At 42.9% G+C, this 12,130-nt stretch overlaps 1 pseudogene; it reads right to left on the bottom strand.

The window, feature by feature from the left end:
* LOC131698713 (calpain-3-like) overlaps window positions 1–12,130 on the bottom strand; it is a 47,106-nt pseudogene that overhangs the window by 7,138 nt on the left and 27,838 nt on the right.

Below are 12,130 nucleotides of genomic sequence, written 5' to 3'. Positions count from 1 at the left end.
AAAATGTAATTTGAACATATTTACACTGCTTACAAGCAGATAGAGCCAATATTTTGCAAAACATGTCTTGGGTTCTGGGGTAGGCTTGTGAGCTAATCCAGAAAGCCAGGGATTCAGAGCAATAGAGATTAATGCTCCTCTCATCCCAGCATGCTACAGGGAATGAAACCACCACCTTCTTCTTCCCCATTGTCTTTGTCTCCTCTTCCTGCATGTAGTCGTCAGTGTTGAGCTCCTTATTGGCCTTAGCTCTATCAGAAACAAAGACGATTGGCTGGGAGGAGGAAACAGGAAGGGGAGGGGTTACTGAGGGAGAGGCATGGGGGCTTGGCGGATGCAGACAGCAAGGGTGTTTGATCCCGTTGACGAGAGGACGACAAATACATTATTAAAGATAAAGGTTGTAATGATTAAGCCTCCCCAAAGAATCATTAACAAGCACACCATTGTTTTATACATTACTACAGCTTTCATGTTTCGAAGAACAGACGTGTACAACACGTACGTGTACATGGAAAAGACTTTGAATATAAAACAAACAAATCTTACTTGACCCTGTACAAGCACCATTTCAAATCAAAGTGCAGCATCTACATTCAGCATGCACACAACTCCTGCTGCCTTGTGGATCACTTTGAGAACAGAACCCTCACATGTTGACAGCTACAGTACATTAGTAATGATTGGAAGGTAAAGCACCAGTGTGGGTTAGGCCATGCAGAGATCTCTTTCATTGATCTCAATGGTAAATACATTCAAATATGGACCATCCCTGACGTTTTATACAGACAGAAATACACTTAAGGGCAGGGTTGTAGTGGCAAAAAATGTCTTAAATCAATAATGGTATAATCAGTTAACCTTTACTAAAGTTAATGCCATTTGTCCATCTGAAGTAATGTACTTCATCCGTTAATCACAAACCATTTTTGCCTTAGAGCTTAAAGAAAACGTGTCGACTAAAAAATTTACTATCCTCAACTCCACAACCATGCACATTCTGAAGTGAAATCTCCAGAGAAAACAAAATGCCCCCTCACAGCAAAACAAACATGATTATCAAACCATGCAATCTTTCAAAATACTAAAGGAAACGTGACAAACTGAAACGCTGAATGATAAAGTGTGAGGGATCTCTTAATGGCGCTACTATGAGGAATGCGTGTGTGCTGATTTTGCACGTACAAGACATTTGCCTTGCCCAGGTGTGAATGTCACTCGTTACAAATCTTTTAAAATAATTACACCTGGTTTTCAATACCAAGAAAAACATGATCAAACATGCTCCTCTGCACCTGTAGTACTTGGAGGCTGTTGTTATGTCAGCATGTGTAACAGGGCGAGGCTGGGTGAAACGGGCGACCATGCACACCGCAAGCGACCGTCTTAACGATGCAAAAGAGCCAGGCTCGTCTACAGAGCTTTTAACCTCACCGACAGGGAACACAATCCCAAACGGCAGAGCATCACACAACACCTGGGTGAACACTTGTGTTTTACTACAGTGTGAGGGGCTTTGCTTGTTTGTTGTTTTACTGCCCAGGTGTTCAAAGCACTCCACCCAGGGACCGGCATGCACACCCCCAGCCTGTCATGCACACCCTCAGCCTGTCATGCACACACACGCACGCACGCACGTTACGCACGCATACACGAACGCACAGGCTGTACCTTCTGCTTTTTCTTAGGCAGCTAAGGAGCATCATAAAGGAGAGAAAAGGCATTGTCAATTGGTCATTGTCGATTTTGTAAATGAAGTGAATTGAAAGCTGTAAAGCTTGGTAAATATAGCTGTCCATGCTACTGATGTGAACAGCCATCTGAAACGTCTTTGAAGCAGATTACTCAGATAAAAACAATGTCACATTAAAATGATCTACAGCATCCATCTACTGCCTGTATCTGTACTGTCATATTGAACTATACATTACAGTACAGTGAAGAGTTCTGTGTAGGATTGATTTCCACCACACAGGGCACTTATATTATACACAGTCCTTCACAACATTCTTCATGGTCTGAATGCTTCAGTTAGTTTTACATGTAAGGTCATTTAAACTCAAAAAGTTAAACAATTTTTTCCCAGTAAAAATGAAGAAAGAATACCTGTAAATTGATTCGACCTGGAATAACCTCCAATACTTTGATAATGCTTGTTCCATGCACAAGCATATTTAACATTTTTTTAACTCAATAATCTAATGGAAGGGGACATTTTTTAACCCAATGCACACTCACGCGTTAAAACCCCAGGATTGCCATTCCTTCTAGGGGTACACCGCATATCAATTTGACACAGTCAAACAGCCGAGGTAAAAACAGTCAAATAGGTTGCAACTTTAAAAATAACTTTTATACATCAAGTGTTTGATAATGTCTGGTGCACTATTTGTGAATGTACTGTTTTGTAAGACTTTGCGCTATACTTTAAAAGTTAGGGATACTATAAGAAACGTTATAAATTCAATGACAGTTGTTTAGACTAGAACCCTTTCTCTGAAGACACTGAGAAAGACTTCTAGTCATTGAATTTGAATACGTTTTTTAGTAATAAATGTAGCACCGTTGAGTGTTTAATAGTTACGGATGATATATCTTAAAACTACTTCAGAGTGTTCATTTTTTTAATTAATGTTCTAAAATGTAATTGATGTGGTAATGGTTTGCAACCGAGACTGCACTTCTGTCCATCCGAAACTATACGCTTCACAACCACGTGCGATCAGTCGCTAGCAGTTTCTGAGGTGGACTCTCAGTGTTCTATTCAACTGGTCGAGGAGTTGCCATTCGGTGCCCCCCTAATTCCTTCACAGTCACGTTTCCACAATGTGTTATACAGGCAGTGTGAGGATTTGACTGCCAAGCCCTGACACGGCTGACTATTCCTCTGCTTTACTGATCAGCAGCTGGAAATTAAAGTTACTTCTGCATGAAACAAACATGTCTGTATTGGACTTCACGCAGAGCGGAATTAGCTGCAGGTCCTCCTTTCTGAATGACCAGGAGCAGCTATAGCAGTAATGATGTACTCACCACGGGATGGTCGGCCTCGATCTTGTTCTCAATCTCCCTGAATAAAAAGCAGTAAACAGCAATCACCATCATCACACCTACAATCTCGCAGGCTAGTAGTCACCAGGGACCATGCGCAGTGCCCGGGTACCATTACATAGTAATAGAACATCCTTCACTGTGTCTTGGGTCCTGACACCCAGACACTTGGATTGAATTGCATGGAAAGCAGCATAACCAGCCCAGGATGTCTTCTTATGAACCTCACTTAAATCAGCATTGCTTGATATTGCTTGATATTTACTTCCATGTCATTGTATCTGCCATTCATTCACAATGGAACTACTCCTCTAAAAACAATGGGCTCTATTCAGTTGATCTTAGCAGTGGTGGACCTCAATACCAGCGGCATTCACATCAATACAAAAAGCTACTCAAGAAATAAGCAGCTTGCTAGCTCTGTTACAGGTGTCCCAACAGAGTCCCTCTTGAATGGTTTCAGTGGTGGCTGTATTAAGACCCAGCACAGTGTGATCTGCCACTAAAAATAAATGAGGGAAATTCTTGGTTCTGCTTTATTTAAGAATAGCTACACACTATGTCAGAAGAGTAGTATCTAGAATGTTCTGTTTCTGTTTCTTACCTCTTATTAGCAGTAGTAATATTATCACTGGTGCATCTTTTCTTGTGTTGGTTCTTTGCTTGTGTTTTATACTTTAAATTTAGGATATGCAGTCATTTAAAATGTAGTTGCTTCCCAACCACTTCCTGGGCTGTAGGTCAGTTTTACTCCGCTGGTCTAACTGTGATCAGACCAGATGGCCTACGCTCCAGGAAGTAACCAGTAAAGGTTTTCTAGAGCTTTGTTTCTTAAAACCAAATTAAGAAATATTACCTGCCAATATGGTTAATATAAAAAGTGATACCAAATCATTTCTTTATGTTTAGACTAAACTAAAAATATAAAAATACTTCAATGTAACGTTTTTGTGGCAAAAGTAAGAAGTTTGTCACATAATAAGTTACTGTAAAATCTTCTTACAATTTTTAAATAATGGCAGTTAAAACCAAGACGGCATGCAGTCTTTGGGTGAAAGGGTCTAAGAACTCGTCATCCTTTCTCATGTGCTTCTATTTCTAGTTCAGGATGTCACTGCAGGGACACCATCGTGCTCTCAGCAGTGCTGAGCCTCGGTTCTTGTTTCGGGGGTGGTCCAGGGGGTTCATCTGTAATGTTTACCGGCGCTTGCCCAACTCTGAGGCCACCTGTCCTATTAATGTTTCCATGACCACATCGATTTGGGGTCAACCTCGTCCAGCTCTACAAATCAAATCATTAAATTTATTTGTCCTTGTGCTACGCCAGTAACAAGAAAGGCAACAGCTTATCAGCCTCCTAAAACAAATATTTGGGAGTGCCAGACAAAAGTAAATGTCTAATATCTTGTGGTGTGCGGTTGAAGGTGCTACACTATTTCGTGTTGTTCCGCACATATTAGACTCCCCCGTGCTTTAGAACTATACTTATGAGTCCAGCTTCTGCATGAATGGACTGAGAGACAAGTTAATGATAGTGAATGCATGTCCTCTAAGAAAGGACTCTGTCACAGCAAGCATTGGGGGCTCCATTACCAGCGGACCAACGTGGAGGACAGTGCTGTAACCAGTGACTCAAATAAGGGACCACAATCACTACCCCTCCCAGCAGCTAGGGGGCACTCACTCTGAGGTGCTCCTCTTCTCAGAGAAGACTCTGAGGAGGAACTCGCCCTCCTGGTGGGGCTCGTAGGTTGAGGGGATGATGACGTACTCCCCGGGGCACAGCCGGAACCGCTGAGTCACCTCCCGAAGGTTGATGTACGACTTGCAGCGCGCCTTGGAGGAGTTGAACAAGAAGAAGTCTTTGGGCATGTGCTGCTTGTTGTCATGCATCTGAGAGAGAGAGAGAGAGAGAGAGAGAGAGAGAGAGAGAGAGAGAGAGAGAGAGAGAGAGAGAGAGAGAGAAACAAACAAAGAAAGAAAGAACAAACAAGAGAGAGCAAAAGGAAGAAAGGACATAGGTTAGTTTTAATCTTTTTTTATATAACCTTCCAAATATGAAGTGTGTATCTCAAATGTTTTGGAAAGTGGGGTGGGGCATGTGTCTGTTTAGCCCAGTCAAACCCCTTGTTCACTACGTCTCTCTCTCATGACTTCTATGTTTTTCAGTGTGTAATGCAAGCAGCTGGAAGAAGACATTTAGAAGAATGCATGTTTAAGCATCTTGTTTTTTTGCCAGGAGTATCCAGCTCAGTGTTAGAATAAAGCAAAACTTATAAGACAACACTTTTTTGGTAGTACCTACATGTTTAACTGTTATAACTAAAATTGAGGGAATTTGTTTTGTTTTTCAGTCTGCAGACTGGGTGAAATTTTGCAATCCAGGCAAGTCACCAGGCCAGTGAACTTAACAGCCAGTGTCCTGACTACTCTAGCTCATTTCTCATGACAAATTGATACCAGAACAGTCTTAATGTTTCAAAACGTTAGTTTAACTGGTTAACCCTTTATCAGACTATTCTTCATCTCATCTATTTTCTTTAATGCAAACTGTTCAATTTACTGTTTTAGTTTCTGGTCATTTTTTCTGAATCAAATAAGAGTCACGTCATGTTGCATCCAAGCTTTGAGGTTTTTTTTTTGTCTCATTAAAGAGGTAATTGAACAGAGGATTGATAGGTCTGGCATTGCAGGTGCTGGCTTAAGCACTGAATACAGGGCTGTCCTTGATACTGAATAGAAGCGTGGCTGTTATATTGAAGGAGGCTTGACACTGCAGTCAGTAGGAGCAAATCAGGAGTGTAAAAAAGTGGCCTTAACTGTGAGGCGGTCTCAACGCGAGGATGCAATGTAATTCCACTCAGCTAAAGGGCTTTTCTATATAGTAGGACCACCGGGGAAGTAATCAAGCCTAGATTTGTAGTGGAAAGTTACAGTTTTATTTTCGCTGCCTTTGCCATTAAACACATTTTGTACTAGTACAGTATAGCCAAATGTGTTTTTGACCAAAACTTCAGTGAACGCAATGAATGATGGTAGAATTCAACGATAGTCCTTAAGATTCAGTTACGTTTAAGGGCAGGAAAATAATTGAAATAATTGCAACAGATCTAATATATATATAGTACTGTAATAAGATTCTTCAAGTTTTTTTGTCACTGGGAAATTAGTGCTCAGACCCCTGGCAAATCGCACAGCTGAATCTCAGAGCAGGCAAGTCTGCATTTATTTTACTGTTTCATGTGAATGAATAAATAAATAAATAATTAAGAAGCTGAACTCACAGTTTGTTTAGTGGACAAAGAAAGCATGGGGTCAGTCTGGGTTATTTCACTGCAAACAGACACAAAGGACAGACCAGTGCACTCTCAACAAACAGCAAGCCAGCAGCCAAGCTCATTGGAAAACATTACACCAGCCGGCCACCTCCTCTTCAGTCACGTCATACCTCCTTGGGAACCTGCAGGACAGCGGCGAGAGAGGAGTTACAGCAGATCAGCAGGGCGTGCACAGCAGAACAGAAGAGCTGGCATTGGACATGTAATATATATATATGGCAATACCACGTTCAGTCACAACTGGCAAAGTGGATATCGATATATTTGTAATATACAGTGGTCAAGCACCTACATTACATTCCCGTTGCTGGGGATTTCATCATAATAAAACACACACACACACACACACACACACACACACACACACACACATATATATATACATATACATATAGAGGTTCTGCCTCTTATTTTCTTAGAATTAAAATGCTTCAAATGTAAATTCCTAACAGTTCTGTTCCAGAAAACACATCCTCTCCACCTGTGCATTGAAAACTGAGTAGCTAGTGTGTTTGTTGCCATCTTCCCATGTTTAGGTCTTGCTTAAAACACATCTTTCAACTTTAAATGTGTTAAAACCATTATTCTGAATCCTAAAAGTAATCATCTTTTCTATAAGTAATCATTTGCCCACACACAGAGTACTTAAAAAGCCATCTTCCCTTAACAAAGTATTAATAGCATTTGTTTTGTTCCATTCTATTTGCTGGTGTATATATATATATATATACACAGTGCCTTGCATAAGTATTCACCCCCCTTGGACTTTTCCACATTTTGTAGTGTTACAACCTGGAATTAAAATGGACTTAATTGGGATTTTTACCATTTGATTTACACAACATACTTAACACTTTGAAGATGCAAAATATTTTTTATTGTGACACAAAAGTTAATTAAACAAAAAAAAAGACATTTGTTGGTTGCATAAGTATTCACACCCTGAGTCAATACTTGGTAGAAGCACCTTTGGCAGCAATTACAGCTCTGAGTTTTTTTGCGTAAATCTCTAGCAGCTTTGCACATCTGGATCTTGCAATTTTTGCCCATTCTTCTTGGCAAAATTGCTCAAGCTCTGTCAAGTTGGATGGGGGCTGTTGGTGGACAGCAATTTTCAAGTCTTGCCACAGATTCTCAATCGGATTGAGGTCTGGGCTTTGACTGGGCCATTCTAAGACATTCAGGTTCTTGTTTTTAAACCACTCCAGTGTAGCTTTGGCTGTGTGTTTAGGGTCATTGTCCTACTGGAAGGTGAACTTTCGCCCCAGTCCCAGGTCTCTTGCAGACTGAAACAGGTTTTCCTCTAGAATTTCCCTGTATTTGGCTCCATCCATCTTGCCCTCAATCCTGACCAGTTTCCCAGTCCCTGCCAATGAAAAGCATCCCCATAACATGATGCTGCCACCACCATGCTTCACCGTGGGGATGGTGTTCTCAGGGTGATGAGCAGTGTTGGCTTTGCGCCACACATAGTGTTTTGCGCTAAGGCCAAAAAGTTCTATTTTGGTCTCATCAGACCAGAGAACCTTTTTCCACATGTTTGCTGTGTCTCCCACAGGCCTTTTGGCAAAATCCAAACAGGATTTGATATGGGTTTTTTTCAGCAATGGCTTTCTTCTCGCCACTCTTCCATAAAGCCCAGCTTTGTGGAGCGTCCGGGTTATAGTTGTCCCATGGACAGTTTCTCCCATCTCAGCTGTGGATCTCTCCAGTTCCATCAGAGTTACCATTGGCCTCTTGGTTGCTTCTCTGACTAATGCCCTCCTTACCTGGTCACTGAGTTATGGTGGATGGCCTTCTCTACGCAGAGTCGCTGTTGTGCCATTTTCCTTCCATTTTTTAATAATGGATTTAACGGTGCTCCGGGGGATGTTCAAAGTTTGGGATATTTTTTTATAACCCAACCCTGATTGGTGCTTCTCCAGAACTTTATACCAGACTTGTTTTGATAGCTCCTTGGTCTTCATGATGCTGTTTGTTTAGATATGCTCTCTAACAAACACTGGGGCCTTCCAGAAACAGGTGTATTTAATCTGAGATCATGTGACACTTTAATTGCACACAGGTGGATTCCATTCAACTAATTATGTGACTTCTGAAGGCAATTGGTTGCACCAGAGCTTATTTAGGAGTGAATACTTATGCAATCAAGACTTTTCAGTTTTTTATTTGTAAATAATTTTGAAAACTATGTAGATTTTTTTCCCCACTTCGACATTATGGACTATTTTGTGTAGATCAGTGACAAAAAATCCTAATTAAATCCATTTTAATTCCAGGTTGTAACACTACAAAATGTGGAAAAGTCCAAGGGGGGTGAATACTTATGCAAGGCACTGTATATATATATATATATATATATATATATATATATATATATATATATATATATATATATTGCACTGCCATCTAGAGTCTGGAGTATGCATTGCAGCCAATCATCCCAGTCATCCCAATCACTCTTTTAGTCCGACTCTCATTTTGAGTTCCTGGTGACAGCTCCAGTCATCCTCACCCTCTCCCCTCGTACCCACACTGTTACCTCGTAAATGGCGAATCCAATGGTGAAGAGATTAGCCCCCATCTTGCGCTCCTTCCTGCGGTTCTTCTGCATGAGCGACACGACGAAGGTGCAGATTTTCTCGTTGTCATTGGGGTCGTCATCCTCCTCTAGCAGACGCAGTCGGTACTGCGGGTTTGTCCAGAATGTGTCTGTGGGCACAGGGCACGCGTCAGAGCACAGCAATACATTGTTACCTTATCACACTTATATTACTGGCTACAATTACGTTCTTTTTGTATGAACTTTAAACAATTGATCATAATATTCAAAGTAGTACCAAAAAGAAATGATTCAGACAAACATTGTCAAAGTCAATGTTAGCGGGTCCTTCCATGTCAAATCATGGAACCAGTCAAAATAAAGTAGCAGAAATTCACTTTATTAAGCTGAATGAAAAGATGCTTTATAGAATGCAATTTAGAAACACAGCTTGGTTGTAAGAACTAGAACAATTGCTGTCATGCTGTCAATACATTCCAGAAGCTTTTGGGAAATCAATGTTTGTGCTGCCTTGACCACATGATGCGATTTCATCCTGTGCTGTTCCAGGTGCATGATTTTCATCCTGTGCTGTTCCCATGCTTTTCACCCTGTGCTGTTCCCATGCTTTTCATCCTGTGCTGTTCCCATGCTTTTCATCCTGTGCTGTTCCCATGCTTTTCATCCTGTGCTGTTCCCATGCTTTTCACCCTGTGCTGTTCCCATGCTTTTCACCCTGTGCTGTTCCAGGTGCATGCTTTTCATCATGTGCTGTTCCCATGCTTTTCATCCTGTGCTGTTCCCATGCTTTTCACCCTGTGCTGTTCCAATGCTTTTTACCCTGTGCTGTTCCCATGCTTTTCACCCTGTGCTGTTCCAGGTGCATGCTTTTCACCCTGTGCTGTTCCCATGCATTTCACCCTGTGCTGTTCCCATGCTTTTCACCCTGTGCTGTTCCCATGCTTTTCACCCTGTGCTGTTCCCATGCTTTTCATCCTGTGCTGTTCCCATGCTTTTCACCCTGTGCTGTTCCCATGCTTTTCACCCTGTGCTGTTCCCATGCTTTTCACCCTGTGCTGTTCCAGGTGCATGCTTTTCATCCTGTGCTGTTCCCATGCTTTTCATCCTGTGCTGTTCCCATGCTTTTCACCCTGTGCTGTTCCAGGTGCATGCTTTTCATCCTGTGCTGTTCCCATGCTTTTCATCCTGTGCTGTTCCCATGCTTTTCACCCTGTGCTGTTCCAGGTGCATGCTTTTCATCCTGTGCTGTTCCCATGCTTTTCATCCTGTGCTGTTCCCATGCTTTTCACCCTGTGCTGTTCCAGGTGCATGCTTTTCATCCGGTGCTGTTCCCATGCTTTTCATCCTGTGCTGTTCCCATGCTTTTCATCCTGTACTGTTCCCATGCTTTTCACCCTGTGCTGTTCCAGGTGCATGCTTTTCATCCTGTGCTGTTCCCATGCTTTTCACCCTGTGTTGTTCCCATGCTTTTCATCCTGTGCTGTTCCAGGTGCATGCTTTTCACCCTGTGCTGTTCCCATGCTTTTCACCCTGTGCTGTTCCCATGCTTTTCACCCTTTGCTGTTCCCATGCTTTTCATCCTGTGCTGTTCCCATGCTTTTCACCCTGTGCTGTTCCCATGCTTTTCACCCTGTGCTGTTCCAGGTGCATGCTTTTCACCCTGTGCTGTTCCCATGCTTTTCACCCTGTGCTGTTCCCATGCTTTTCACCCTGTGCTGTTCCAGGTGCATGCTTTTCATCCTGTGCTGTTCCCATGCTTTTCACCCTTTGCTGTTCCCATGCTTTTCACCCTGTGCTGTTCCCATGCTTTTCACCCTGTGCTGTTCCCATGCTTTTCACCCTGTGCTGTTCCAGGTGCATGCTTTTCATCCTGTGCTGTTCCCATGCTTTTCATCATGTGCTGTTCCCATGCTTTTCACCCTGTGCTGTTCCAGTGCATGCTTTTCACCCTGTGCTGTTCCAGTGCATGCTTTTCATCCTGTGCTGTTCCAGGAGCATGCTTTTCATCATGTGCTGTTCCAGGTGCATGCTTTTCATCATGTGCTATTCCTATGCTTTTCACCCTGTGCTGTTCCAGGTGCATGCTTTTCATCCTGTGCTGTTCCCATGCTTTTCAGCCTGTGCTGTTCCCATGCTTTTCACCCTGTGCTGTTCCCATGCTTTTCATCCTGTGCTGTTTCCATGCTTTTCATCCTGTGCTGTTCCCATGCTTTTCATCCTGTGCTGTTCCCATGCTTTTCATCTTGTGCTGTTCCAGGTGCATGCTTTTCACCCTGTGCTGTTCCAGGTGCATGCTTTTCATCCTGTGCTGTTCCAGGTGCATGCTTTTCATCATGTGCTGTTCCCATGCTTTTCACCCTGTGCTGTTCCCATGCTTTTCACCCTGTGCTGTTCCAGGTGCATGCTTTTCATCCTGTGCTGTTCCCATGCTTTTCATCCTGTGCTGTTGCCATGCTTTTCATCCTGTGCTGTTCCCATGCTTTTCACCCTGTGTTGTTCCCATGCTTTTCATCCTGTGCTGTTCCAGGTGCATGCTTTTCACCCTGTGCTGTTCCAGGTGCATGCTTTTCATCCTGTGCTGTTCCAGGTGCATGCTTTTCATCATGTGCTGTTCCCATGCTTTTCACCCTGTGCTGTTCCAGGTGCATGCTTTTCATCCTGTGCTGTTCCCCTGCTTTTCATCCTGTGCTGTTCCCATGCTTTTCAGCCTGTGCTGTTCCCATGCTTTTCACCCTGTGCTGTTCCCATGCTTTTCATCCTGTGCTGTTCCCATGCTTTTCATCCTGTGCTGTTCCCATGCTTTTCATCCTGTGCTGTTCCCATGCTTTTCATCCTGTGCTGTTCCCCTGCTTTTCACCCTGTGCTGTTCCCATGCTTTTCATCCTGTGCTGTTCCCATGCTTTTCATCCTGTGCTGTTCCCATGCTTTTCATCCTGTGCTGTTCCCATGCTTTTCATCCTGTGCTGTTCCAGGTGCATGCTTTTCACCCTGTGCTGTTCCAGGTGCATGCTTTTCATCCTGTGCTGTTCCAGGTGCATGCTTTTCATCATGTGCTGTTCCCATGCTTTTCACCCTGTGCTGTTCCAGGTGCATGCTTTTCATCCTGTGCTGTTCCCCTGCTTTTCATCCTGTGCTGTTGCCATGCTTTTCATCCTGTGCTGTTCCCATGCTTTTCAGC

The sequence above is a fragment of the Acipenser ruthenus genome, chromosome 18 (genome assembly GCF_902713425.1).
Source record: "Acipenser ruthenus chromosome 18, fAciRut3.2 maternal haplotype, whole genome shotgun sequence".
Classification (NCBI taxonomy): domain Eukaryota; kingdom Metazoa; phylum Chordata; class Actinopteri; order Acipenseriformes; family Acipenseridae; genus Acipenser; species Acipenser ruthenus.
Note: the sequence above shows the minus strand (reverse complement) of the source record. Positions and strands in the feature narration are given on the sequence as shown.